Source organism: Micropterus dolomieu, linkage group LG23 (assembly GCF_021292245.1).
Source record: "Micropterus dolomieu isolate WLL.071019.BEF.003 ecotype Adirondacks linkage group LG23, ASM2129224v1, whole genome shotgun sequence".
NCBI lineage: Eukaryota > Metazoa > Chordata > Actinopteri > Centrarchiformes > Centrarchidae > Micropterus > Micropterus dolomieu.
This window is the reverse complement of record NC_060172.1, coordinates 8,660,878-8,671,866: the sequence shown is the minus strand read 5'-3', so window position 1 is coordinate 8,671,866 and position 10,989 is coordinate 8,660,878. Positions and strand designations below refer to the sequence as shown.

Below are 10,989 nucleotides of genomic sequence, written 5' to 3'. Positions count from 1 at the left end.
GCATCTGACAAAATAATTATTGACTTGTGTCAAGTTTGTTTAGACATTACAATAATGGTTATGTGTTATTGAGCAAGACAAACCCTTTTGCTTTCAGAGAACTGAATTAAGTTTAAAAAAAAAAAAAAAGCAAACAAATGTTTTGCCTGCGATTATTATTACAGAGACGGGATACAACATTACATTAGAGTAGTGTACATATTACTTTCCAAATATTTAAACAACACTTGATTAAAGATAGATTTTGGCAGCAACCTCCACACAACCATCAGCCATGTCATCATGACCACTGAGGTTCTCCACTGCTGACTCCACTCTGCTAAGACTATTATTAGCCTGCCAGAGCCAGAGAGATATGACCAAGAGGTCCACACTGTAATTTAGCATCTGTTTAAACACAGCTGCTGCTGCCATGGAGGAAACCCACCTGCAGAGAGAGAGCTGGAAGCATTGCCTAGCAGTAAGGAAGACTAATAGATGAACCGTAAAGTCACAGGTTTCATTCCGAAACAAATGTTAATAAAACTTCCAATATGTTTCATGTGGAAGGGTTAAGTTCACCTGCAAGGCTTTACAAGACTGCTCAGGTATCTGGATCAGTTCCATGCAGCAAATCAGATGCCTTATTTCAGAAGAAACGTTGATAAATATAAAGTTCCAATCAAGTAGCAACTCTGTTTTCCTCCATCTGAAATGTCGAGGATATTGCACAACCTTTTGGCTTAAAATCAAAAGTACCTGTATGGTAACACTACTAAGGCTAATGAAAATGTCTTTTCGTAAATTGGATGAACTGGTTCTTTTTAAAAGAGATTTGTTTTGAGGCGCATTTGCTTATCATACTTGTAGTGGATTTGACTGTCGTTTGTGTTAAGTCAATGCTTCACACCAAGCTTCCTGCCTTTTGACCAAATTTGGGTTTTCTGACTTATGTAAGTGATAAGGATGAGCATGAGATAGCATATAGTGCGCTGTGTACTCATTGTAATGCTTAGTAAGACTATAACTAAATGCTTAAAAGGTAAAGAGATATTTGAGTCCAGTAAATGCATGAACAAAAAATACTTAATCTGTTGCTCACTTTCAAGGGAACATGTGTTTCTTTGTCCTCCCAACCAATTTGCACACACTCATGTACACACACATACATGCTCAGCTATACATACATAAAGAAACTGCAGTCTTGCCAAGTGGCCAAGGGGGAGAGAAAACTGGCTTGCTCCTCACATGGTGTCAGTCCTCTCTGAAAGTAATGAGGCCAAATGGAAATGCATTTAAAGCAGCAGCAGATCGTGGGATTAGATGAAGTAGGGAGGTTGGAGGGAGCAGCAGCAAATAACCATGTAATGCCACGTCCACATGACTAGATAGATTCATAGTTGATGTATCAGGGATCTTTTTGTCCAGATTAATGTTTCTCTGATTGTTATCGGTGTCATCGGTTTGCATGTACACTGACCTGCCAGAACAAAAGAGAATCAATTAAATCTTCTCCTTCATTCTTTTTTAATTTAATGGTGGTCATCCGATGGCAATTCGATACATTACTGCCACCCCCTGTTAAGGAGTATGGCTGAATGGAAATCCTGTTGTGATCGTTGAGGTATCGGTATGCTTCAACCAATGTGCTTGTAGGATAGTCGAACAGCATCTGAAATCCCTACTTAGACCTTTCCTGCGTTGGAATTTGAGGGAGCCCAACTAGGGCTGTCGCGATAACCGCACTATTGGCCAAGTCTCCTGCGGAGGATGGCAAGCACCACAACAGCCGCAGTGTTCATACTTTACACTTCAGTGCGTGTTAAATTAATAAATTAGTGCTTCAAAAGTTCCACAACCGTATCTAGCTCTGTAACGGTTCAAGGATCGCCATGTGCTGTACGTGACCTGACTTCAAACTTGCTACAAACAAGCTGTAAGTGTTGTCGTGTTTTGTGTTTTACTGTTTAATTTAAAGGTTAGCTAACTTGGCGTTAGCATATTGAGCAGCTAATGTTGCTAGCAGGCTCGGCGACGTTGGACTAACGTTGTAATCCTGAGGGACAGTTCAGAGAAACTGTAAACGTGAAGCCTCATTATCAGCTCACTAACTAACGAGCGTAGTGTGTCGGATGCCTGCAGCTGTTTTCATGTTGCTTTCTGTGGAAATTTAGTTATGACATTACTACAGCGCAGACGTGTGTTGCTTTGGTATGTAAATTGACTTGTTAGACATGCCCTGAAGGCAACAATATAACTACGTGTGAAAAAGACACGTTCACACTACAAAAATGAGTTTGCTTGGCAATGTTGTTGACTAGCACCCAGCAGCTAGCTTGCTCCGACCATAAAGCTTCTGTTAGCGGCTCGTTGTGCAGTGAAATGAGATCCACAGACACTTACTTTGCTATATTATGGCACCAAATTACTTAATCGATGAAAAATGCAAAAATACCGCATACAGGGAAATTACTTCACCAAGTCCAACGTTTTTATGAAACCAATAATGCAACATTCACACCCACGTCACGCTTCGATCAGCCGAGTGTAGATGTGAGAAATCATGAGTCCCTTCTGAACATGTTATAGTCTCAACTTATTTATTCAAGTGGTTATTTATTTTTAGTAAAAAAATTGTTATTTTTCTCTTTTTAAGTCCAGATTATTGAAGCCTTGAGTACTTTTATTATGTTTGCCTTGTGTCTGTGTGGTTGTTGTAAAGATGGATCCCTCTACCGCAAACAAAATCTACCTAAGGGCATAAATAAAGGAACCTGAACTTCTCTCTAAGGCTCTCTGTCTTCACACAATTACTTCTATTATTTTTTGCATGTACACACGAGTACAACATTGTGGATGCTGATGAGTAAAGACCTATTATGAATTGCTTTCAGACGTGGTACGTACTAGTTTCTTTCGACCATAACCGACCTTGAGTCCATTGTGCTTCTCTTCTTGGTCTGAGCAGGTTAATTATTTTTTTCTTGCTTCCTCTTGCTGGAGTTATTGTTACGCAAAGGTACATGTAAATGTGTCTGCAGATCTAGAGATGGTGGTTATGAGTAACCAAATGCCACAGAGGCTCACAGATGAGCCAACATGCACACTTCCTAAATTTCAACAACTTGTTGGGCAACTCTGTATCAGTCAGACTGATCGGTTGATCAACTTTCTGTCGACATAAGTTTGAAACGGAAAACAAAAACATGTTGTAAAAAAAGAAATGACTTTCCACCAGTGCACGTTTGCATACATGCGGCTCAGAGAAGCATGTTCCAGCCCTTAACCATAGCCAATCCTTTGCTGATGAATTGAGACACTTAATCAGTTTTCTTATGTTCTTGCTGTTTATTGCTACTGGTTCACCTTTTATAAATAAATCCTCTATTTATAAAAACACAGGAAGATGTATGTCTTAAACACAATGTTTTTGGGGGGGTTTTCCTAGTGAAAATAGAGAAGCCGTCTGTAATTTGTGCGGCAGAGAAACAAAACTCAAACTGTGTAGTCAATTGAAAATCCAAAGAAGGCCTTGCAGACATAGCTAAAGCAGGAGTCTGTTTGCCCCTGAGTCTGTTCTTACAATGTCATGCCCAATGTCTTCTTCCCTGTGCATGCTGGGACACCACATTAGCAGCAGCAAACAACACAGAAGATTACTAAACAGTAGAGATGGGAGATATGATCAATATCAATACCACATGTTTTTTAATATGTCATGTATAGCAAATGTATGCAAAATCACCTATAAGATAATCAAATTAATGTTACATTGAACATTGAAATGCTACACTGCCTTTTATTTCATTATGTGCATTATGTATTTAGGAATTTCTTTAGCCTACAAAAAAATAGTAGGAAAGTCTACAATTCACCACAGTAAAAGTTGCTTGCTTTGTCCAGCTAACAGTCCCAAAACCCCAAATACTGTATATTCTGTTTGCAAAAAAAACAGAATATAAAACAAAAGGCAGCAAATATTCCCATCTCAAAGGTGAAGGGAAATTGCTTAAGAAAGATTTAAAAGGCTGATCAACATTCATAATGGTGCAATGCAAATCATTCTGTCGATTTGATGACTTTATTTGTAATCAAACAAAATTCTTAAGACAAGTAAATTACGATCAACATTTTTTAAATATTTGCTCTGATCCATCACTACTTTTGCCACAGAATTGTGTACAAAAGATCAATGATCACATTGTATTCTTATGCTGGTATTTTAAATGGTTAAATAGGCCGCAGGGAAGTGCAGTGCAAAAGCAATAAGAGAGGAGCTAACAGAATGGGGGACATGGATGAAACCCAAGAATAGCAATCCATCACCAGGAGGGAAGGAGAGATGATTAGGAAGCCAGACTGTAAAAACCCAAAATAAAAACCCAACAACAAAAAAAACTCTTCCTGTCCTCCAGACTTTCCAAGGAGAGTCTTTTAAACAAAACTGTGGCAGCCTGAGCATAAAGGTGCTCTATGCTCCAGCGTCTCTCTGTATCTATCACTTAGTCCCCTCCTTCCAGAGGTCCAGCTATAAAGGAGCAGATAAGAAGGCCCAGGTTGGTTAGATGAGGATGCATTTTCAAATTAGTCCGAGGAGAGAGGAAAAGTCCTGGTGACTAATCTCATCAGGCAGAGCGGTGGACGCGGGTCACTTTTACTCTGCCCGCCTATCGGGCCATCTGATCGTTAAAAAGAAGAGGCCTGCCGTCAATTTCCATGACCTCATATTTACTTACTGGTTGAACCGAACACTGCTCATTGGCTACACCGAGGGCTTCAGTTGTTTTGGGTAGTGATGCTCAGTCTGGCTCTGCTGGGGAGTGTCTGTTATCAATCCTCTGGCAACAATAGCTGGGATTAGAGCGCTGTGTGTGAGAGAGAGGATGGTAGAGGACGGGGCAGGCAGCACCCTCCCCTCTCACATTACAAGTGGAGCTGAGGGCAGTTTGTGTTTTTAATGTCACGTGTACTAAAGGTTCCCTTTAAAACTGTGGTAGCACTATGGAGCTGCTGCTCGACGAGTGAATCAAAGTTTTGTCGGTCTTGTGGGTGTGCACGAAGAAGCGCACATGAGTAGTGAGATATACAGTCCTTCCCACGGTGTCACACTATTCCACTGATCAACAGGTGGCGTTAACATATCAAGACATCCTGCAGTGCGCCAACAAAAACAGGGAAGAAGAAGGTTGCAAGCTAGTAAACATGAATGAAAACAATGCTGGATATCAAATACTTCAAAAATCAGATTTGCCAATGTTTTTCTGAGGACGGAAATACACTTGACACGTTTGTTAGGACACAGTGCGTTTTGGTGGGTAACACTGAATGTAAACATAACTCTTATTTGTTCACAAGAAAACTCAACAGCGTCCCTGTGATGAGTGTGTGAGATTATGGGGAGCTAACTTCCTCATCATGGTATCCATTATTTATTTATTTATTTATTTTCTGTGATGAATTTGGAAACATTGCATGTGTAAAATGTAAAAATGAATGTCAGCAAACCAAACTGAGAGAAACCGTCACAGACAGAGAGAGAGCTGGTGTTTCAAGAGGCTGTTGGTGGTAACCTGAGGCTGGACCTCTGTGCTGGGGGAGTATCAGTAATGACTGAGCCTCAGCTCTGGGACACAGAAACACACTCCTGCTCCATCACTATGTTCCACTGTATACATTCTCTCTTTGCTACCCAATCACCATTCACACTCCCGGGTTTTAACTGCAGTGAAAAATATCACCTTTTCTCTTCCCTGCCACATGCAGTGATGTTAGTTATGAAATGTTTTTTTTTCCCAGTTGCTGGCAGGAGACGTTATACACCTAAAAGTTAAAAGTGGGATTGTTGTGACAGTGAATTGGGCTGTTCAATCCTTTTTGGTGGAGTTAAAGTCAGAACCATCGGACCTATAGCAAACAGTGTCACTACTGCCAGCTACAGCAGCCAGGAAACTCATCCTTTCATAGCGGGAAAGTGTCAGTTATAGCAGGAACTTAAATGAAATCCATCTATCTGTTTGTTGAAACTTTTCCAGGTCCAGATATGTTAATTTAATTTGTTTTCCATCCAGCCATTATTAAAATTATTCTATGTGGTATTAAAATTTTAATTAATTTAACCTGGTGAACCCTACATAAACCCATCAGCATTAGAAAATAGCAAAGCAGAAGTTTATCTGTATAAAATGTTGTGAATTATTATTCAAACATGAGTTTAAATACGTAAATGGATCTGTTATAATAAACAACAAACACACACAAACATCTATTTGCACTGGGCCTCATGTCTGCATTTACTGTGGTGAAACTCTTTCAAAGAGTTAAGTGTTTTGCAACATCCGTTAAGTTATCGTTGGACTAAAAAGCCGGTCTCTTTTTAAAAAAAAAAAAAGAAAAAAAAAAAAAAACAGAAAAAAAGAGGTTTTAGGTTTAAAAAAAACAACTCACTGATCCAGAGTCACAAGTAAACAGAAACCCATAAACTGTGCCGATCCCTTGTCTTACCACTGACTGTAACTTCCGCTGAGTCTGGACTCGACCTCTTGATGGTCGATTGAGTTTAATGGACAGAGCATCGCTGCATCTCTCAACGATGACATCATGGTTTCAGGTTATTTTAAAACTGACCGCAGTGACCCTTTCCCTTGGAACGAGGAAGGGCTGCCCTCTCCTTTCCTGTCTTCTCTCTCAACCCTTCCTCTCACCTTCACCGCCTCCCTTAACGCTCCCCTTTCATTCCTTCCATGCTGTCCCATTCTTTACTCCCTTTACTTTTCTTGCTCCTCTCTGGTTTTCAGCCTGTCCTGTTTCATTCTTGTATCCCTCTGGAGTATTAAACATATTCTATCAGGAGAACATGGGTACTTTTTTATAAGTTCTTTCTTATAAGTTATACTTGACAAGTGCAGCTCAGCTGTGATCATCACAGTAATCAAGTAGTTTAAAGCAACACGTTTTGGAAAATCTGCTTATTTTTCAACTGAGACAATCAATATTAATTTAATCTCTGTGCATTGAGTTAGCAAAACAATTCTAAAAGAATTGTAAGTCCCCCCAGTGCAGCCCCACACCTAAGAAATACTTACAGACAAGATGCCAAAAAGCTCTGTATTTTTCTTTCGTAGTATATTTATTAATTTAACTATTATGTTACATATTCTGTTAATTGTTTCCTTACATGATGATCTAAATGATGTAAATGCAGTTTCGAAGCCTCCTCTACATGATAATAATTCTGGCAAAGAAAACACAAAATCTTGTACTTTAACATAATTATTTGATTTGATGTATGCAATATTTAGATTTTTGGTGTTGATCTAACAACTTAACGTTTTTGGTAGTTTTAATTTTAATAATACATCATCTTTAACCTGATCTTCAAAATCTGCTGTTCGACAAATAAATAAATAACGACACATCATCATATAGAAACAACAGAATAGGTTGATAGTTAATGTCTCCAAAACACCTAAGGCCCGGATCAGACAGATCGCGTTTTTTGCATTAAGAGGCGCTTTTAAAAAAAAATTCAACTCTGGGCAGAAAAGCGCCGGACGTCATGCTTTTTTTTCCCCCACTGTCCAATCGAATGAATGGAGGCCCTCAGTTGTGGTGACGGAAGTTTACAGTTGCTTGGATTGTCCGGAGACTACAAAAACAAAACTACAACAAACTGTCCCAGAGTCATCCTAAAATAAGCCTTGAACCGACCATCATTAAGACGAAGATACTGGACTAGCTGGTGGTACTACCAGCGGTGTATCCTCTTTCTGAGGGTCTCATGTAGCCTACCTATATGAATCACCGGTTCCCTGTATCCTGTGTGTCACCCTAATAGAATGCCGGAGCTAGCGACCTCCATTTGTCTATTTTATTAAAGCAGATGTCCTTAGACACAGAAAAAGACACAGAACTGTGTTGTGAATTGTGATCAACTTTCTGCTAATATGACAGTTATTACTTGGCAGCAAACCAAAGATTACAGATCGCTGGCGCTATAATCTCCTGCCTCACTTTCTGTCTGATAGGGCCCTAAAACAACACATCTGAGCGTTTTCTGTTCCCCATTGCAAGACAAGGCAGATGTGCTAGCAGGCAGGGTTAACCGGTCGATATGCATATAGTTATACAGTTTAGGCACACACCCATGTGATGGTTAGGGTTACAGTAAGAGGCTTCAGGGGGCTTTAACAGTAATATAGTTGGCTAGTGCTAACTGTAACATTAGCCAATGGTATGCTAATGCTATGAAAAAAAACTGCTAAAGCTACATGAAATACTACAAAGCGATACCTCTAACACTAAGAATAAACACTAAAAATTCCAAAACCCCAGCGAAATTATTGCTAACGCTAGCTAGCTAGCTCTAATAATACTACAAAAAACAAAAACTGATGTTGGCTTTTTGTTTCACACTGGAACCAAACTCTCTCCTGGATGAAGGTCACCTAAACATCTAACCATTCACCTTATCACCACCTCCTAGATAGAAATTTTCTCGTTAGCATATTTATATCATATACCCGGTGTCTTCCCTGAAATTTCATATGCACTTTGTCGTACGGCTGCAAGAGGTCCCCTCATAACATAAAATTTAGTCGTTTTGCGCTTCAACTACTGACCAATGTATTTCTTTTCTGTGTGAGGATGGGCTGATAAATGTAGTTAAGTAAACCGGCCCAGTAAGTGGTACAAGCATGTCCTTAATGTAGTGAGGAAGGAAGTCCGGGTGTGACAGTCAAGAGGATGACCGTTTCAAAGTGAAAGTTTTACTGTTATTAGCTGTAACCACAAGCTTCCCAAACCTAAATTAAGTGTTTTAGTAACAATAACCACAGCTTATTTGCTGTAAACGGTAAAGTTACATGTCGTTTTGTGTGAAGACTGTTCAATGAACCACATCTCTCGTCTTGCACAATAGACGTCACCGACATGTTAGCGCAGTAATGCTAGCTAACTTTTATTGCTTGGTTGCTGCTAATTAGATAACTTAGCTATGTTCCACGCAGAAATATATCTCACCTGATGTATTTAATCCAACGACTCTTGGTCCTTTTATCACATCATCCTTTCATTTAAGTTCTTTGGCATTAGCTTCAGTAACGTTAACTTCAGTCAATGAGAGGAAAAAGTCACATACATGACTTTTGGATTTGTGGTCTTTGTAATTATGTATTTTCACAGTCTTATACCTCAACAGTTTTATATCAAACATGACTTTCTTGACTTTTAAATATATATTTTAAATTGACTACCATACATATTTTTTCCGAAGTAAGGTCACATGGTGGTCCACCGGAAGGGGAGGGACTTAGGCTTTCTATAGGGTTGGAGTAAATATACTGGGAAAAGTAAGCTAAAACTCCCAACACAGCAAAAAACCCAGGACCTTACAAAACCCAATCTGACTGAATATAATTTGGTCTCAGACTCAGGACCCAGGTCGTGTCTCTATGTAGGAATCAAAGTTGTTTACTTTTGATTTACTGAGATGAAAAACATGTTTGTTTGGTGTGTAATGTCATCAAGTGTGACAGCAGTAAAAGACTGTAGTTCTTAAATTCTGACCGGGCCGTCACTATTGTGCTAATTCATCACAAAAAGCTTGTGGTAAAATAACACATGAAATGAATAAAATCCAATCAAGTCACATAAAAAAATAATACTCATTAGTTGTGTATAAGCGCATTTTAAACCAGCAATATCATTAGGTCAAAACATTTTACTACAGTGCTGCCAGCTTTTCTGAGTATATGACTGTGTGTTTGAGGCCCGTCCGGCACTAAGACCCATGGGCCTTCCTCTTGATGCCCTGCGGGAGCACAGCAGGATTGAATGACAATAAACTGGATGAGATACCGGATGTGCCGAATCTGACCCCAACGGAAAGACTGAAATAGACACTGCAGACCAGCAAGTCCAGGCAGGGGGGAGAGAACAAGAGAGGAGGGAGGAAGGCGGCAGTGAATGAGTGAGGGATGGGGATACTAATACTGATAAAAAATGAAAGTGGTGGAGCCAGATGCAAAGAGGGAGATAAAAACAGTCAAAACAAGCAACAGCAAAGCAAAGCGTGAGATCAAGCTGGGGAGAAAGCAGCAGTCGTGTTTGGATATTATTTGACGACGCATTTACCCAAATTGAAAAACACCATATTGTCCTAGGGGGGAACTCTGTACCCATTAGGCTAAATCAAAAACAATAATGATAAAACCATAGATTCATCATGTTTGCACAAATGAAATCCTGTTTTGGTTCAATCACTAGTGGGAAATTCTACTGAATGTGCTCACAGCAAAGGACAAATGAAAACCAGACACTGAAATGCAAAATGTCTTAAACGGTTGGATTTTAGCACTTTTTAGTGCCGTCTATGTCGTGTTGCAGTGAATTGTGACAGAATGGCTTCAGATGTTTAGTTACACAGTGTAAATTTGGTCTTTAATGTCCTCCCTCCCTGCTAAGAAATAAAAACCTGCTCACCAGATGTTTTTGAATGTACAATGCCAAAACTCTTTTTAAAGAGTAACAATCCCTGGAAATCTTGTTTTTGCTGACCTCCAGTGGTTTAACTTCTCACCTTGCTGCAGTGACGTAAGGTGCACTCCACTACCCCAAGACATCCCTGTTGGGTGTGGTTACAGGTGCACATTTGTCAGAAACAAGCTTGAAACTTTCAACCAGAGAGTAGACAGCAACACTGAGTTCAGCCTGGTAAGTTAACAAAACAAACACCTCCTGCATAGACACTGAATTTTGGCAATATTATACACATTATTATATAATAATCTAATTAATGTAATTCCAAGAGTCCTGTAAATACCTAATAGAGAAACCCTAACCAGACAATATACTATACTTGTTGACTTGGGACTGAATTAAATAAAGGTTTTTGGCTTAAACACAAGCAGTTGGCAACTGTTAACCTGTAATACAGTTGCATCAGATTTTATGACAGTAGCAAAAAATAAGCATGTGATGTTCAGGCAAATTTAATTATGTTTAAGGTTAAGT

The 10,989-nt window shown here is 39.4% G+C and overlaps 1 protein-coding gene and 1 long non-coding RNA gene across 2 annotated transcripts in view; one reads left to right on the top strand and one right to left on the bottom strand.

Annotated features, from left to right (window-relative positions):
* The window catches only part of LOC123962772, an 82,916-nt gene that overhangs the window by 21,504 nt on the left and 50,423 nt on the right, over positions 1-10,989 (top strand). The gene's annotated exons all lie outside the window — the stretch shown is intronic.
* The window catches only part of LOC123962771 (protein sprouty homolog 3), a 43,769-nt gene that overhangs the window by 7,634 nt on the left and 25,146 nt on the right, over positions 1-10,989 (bottom strand). The gene's annotated exons all lie outside the window — the stretch shown is intronic.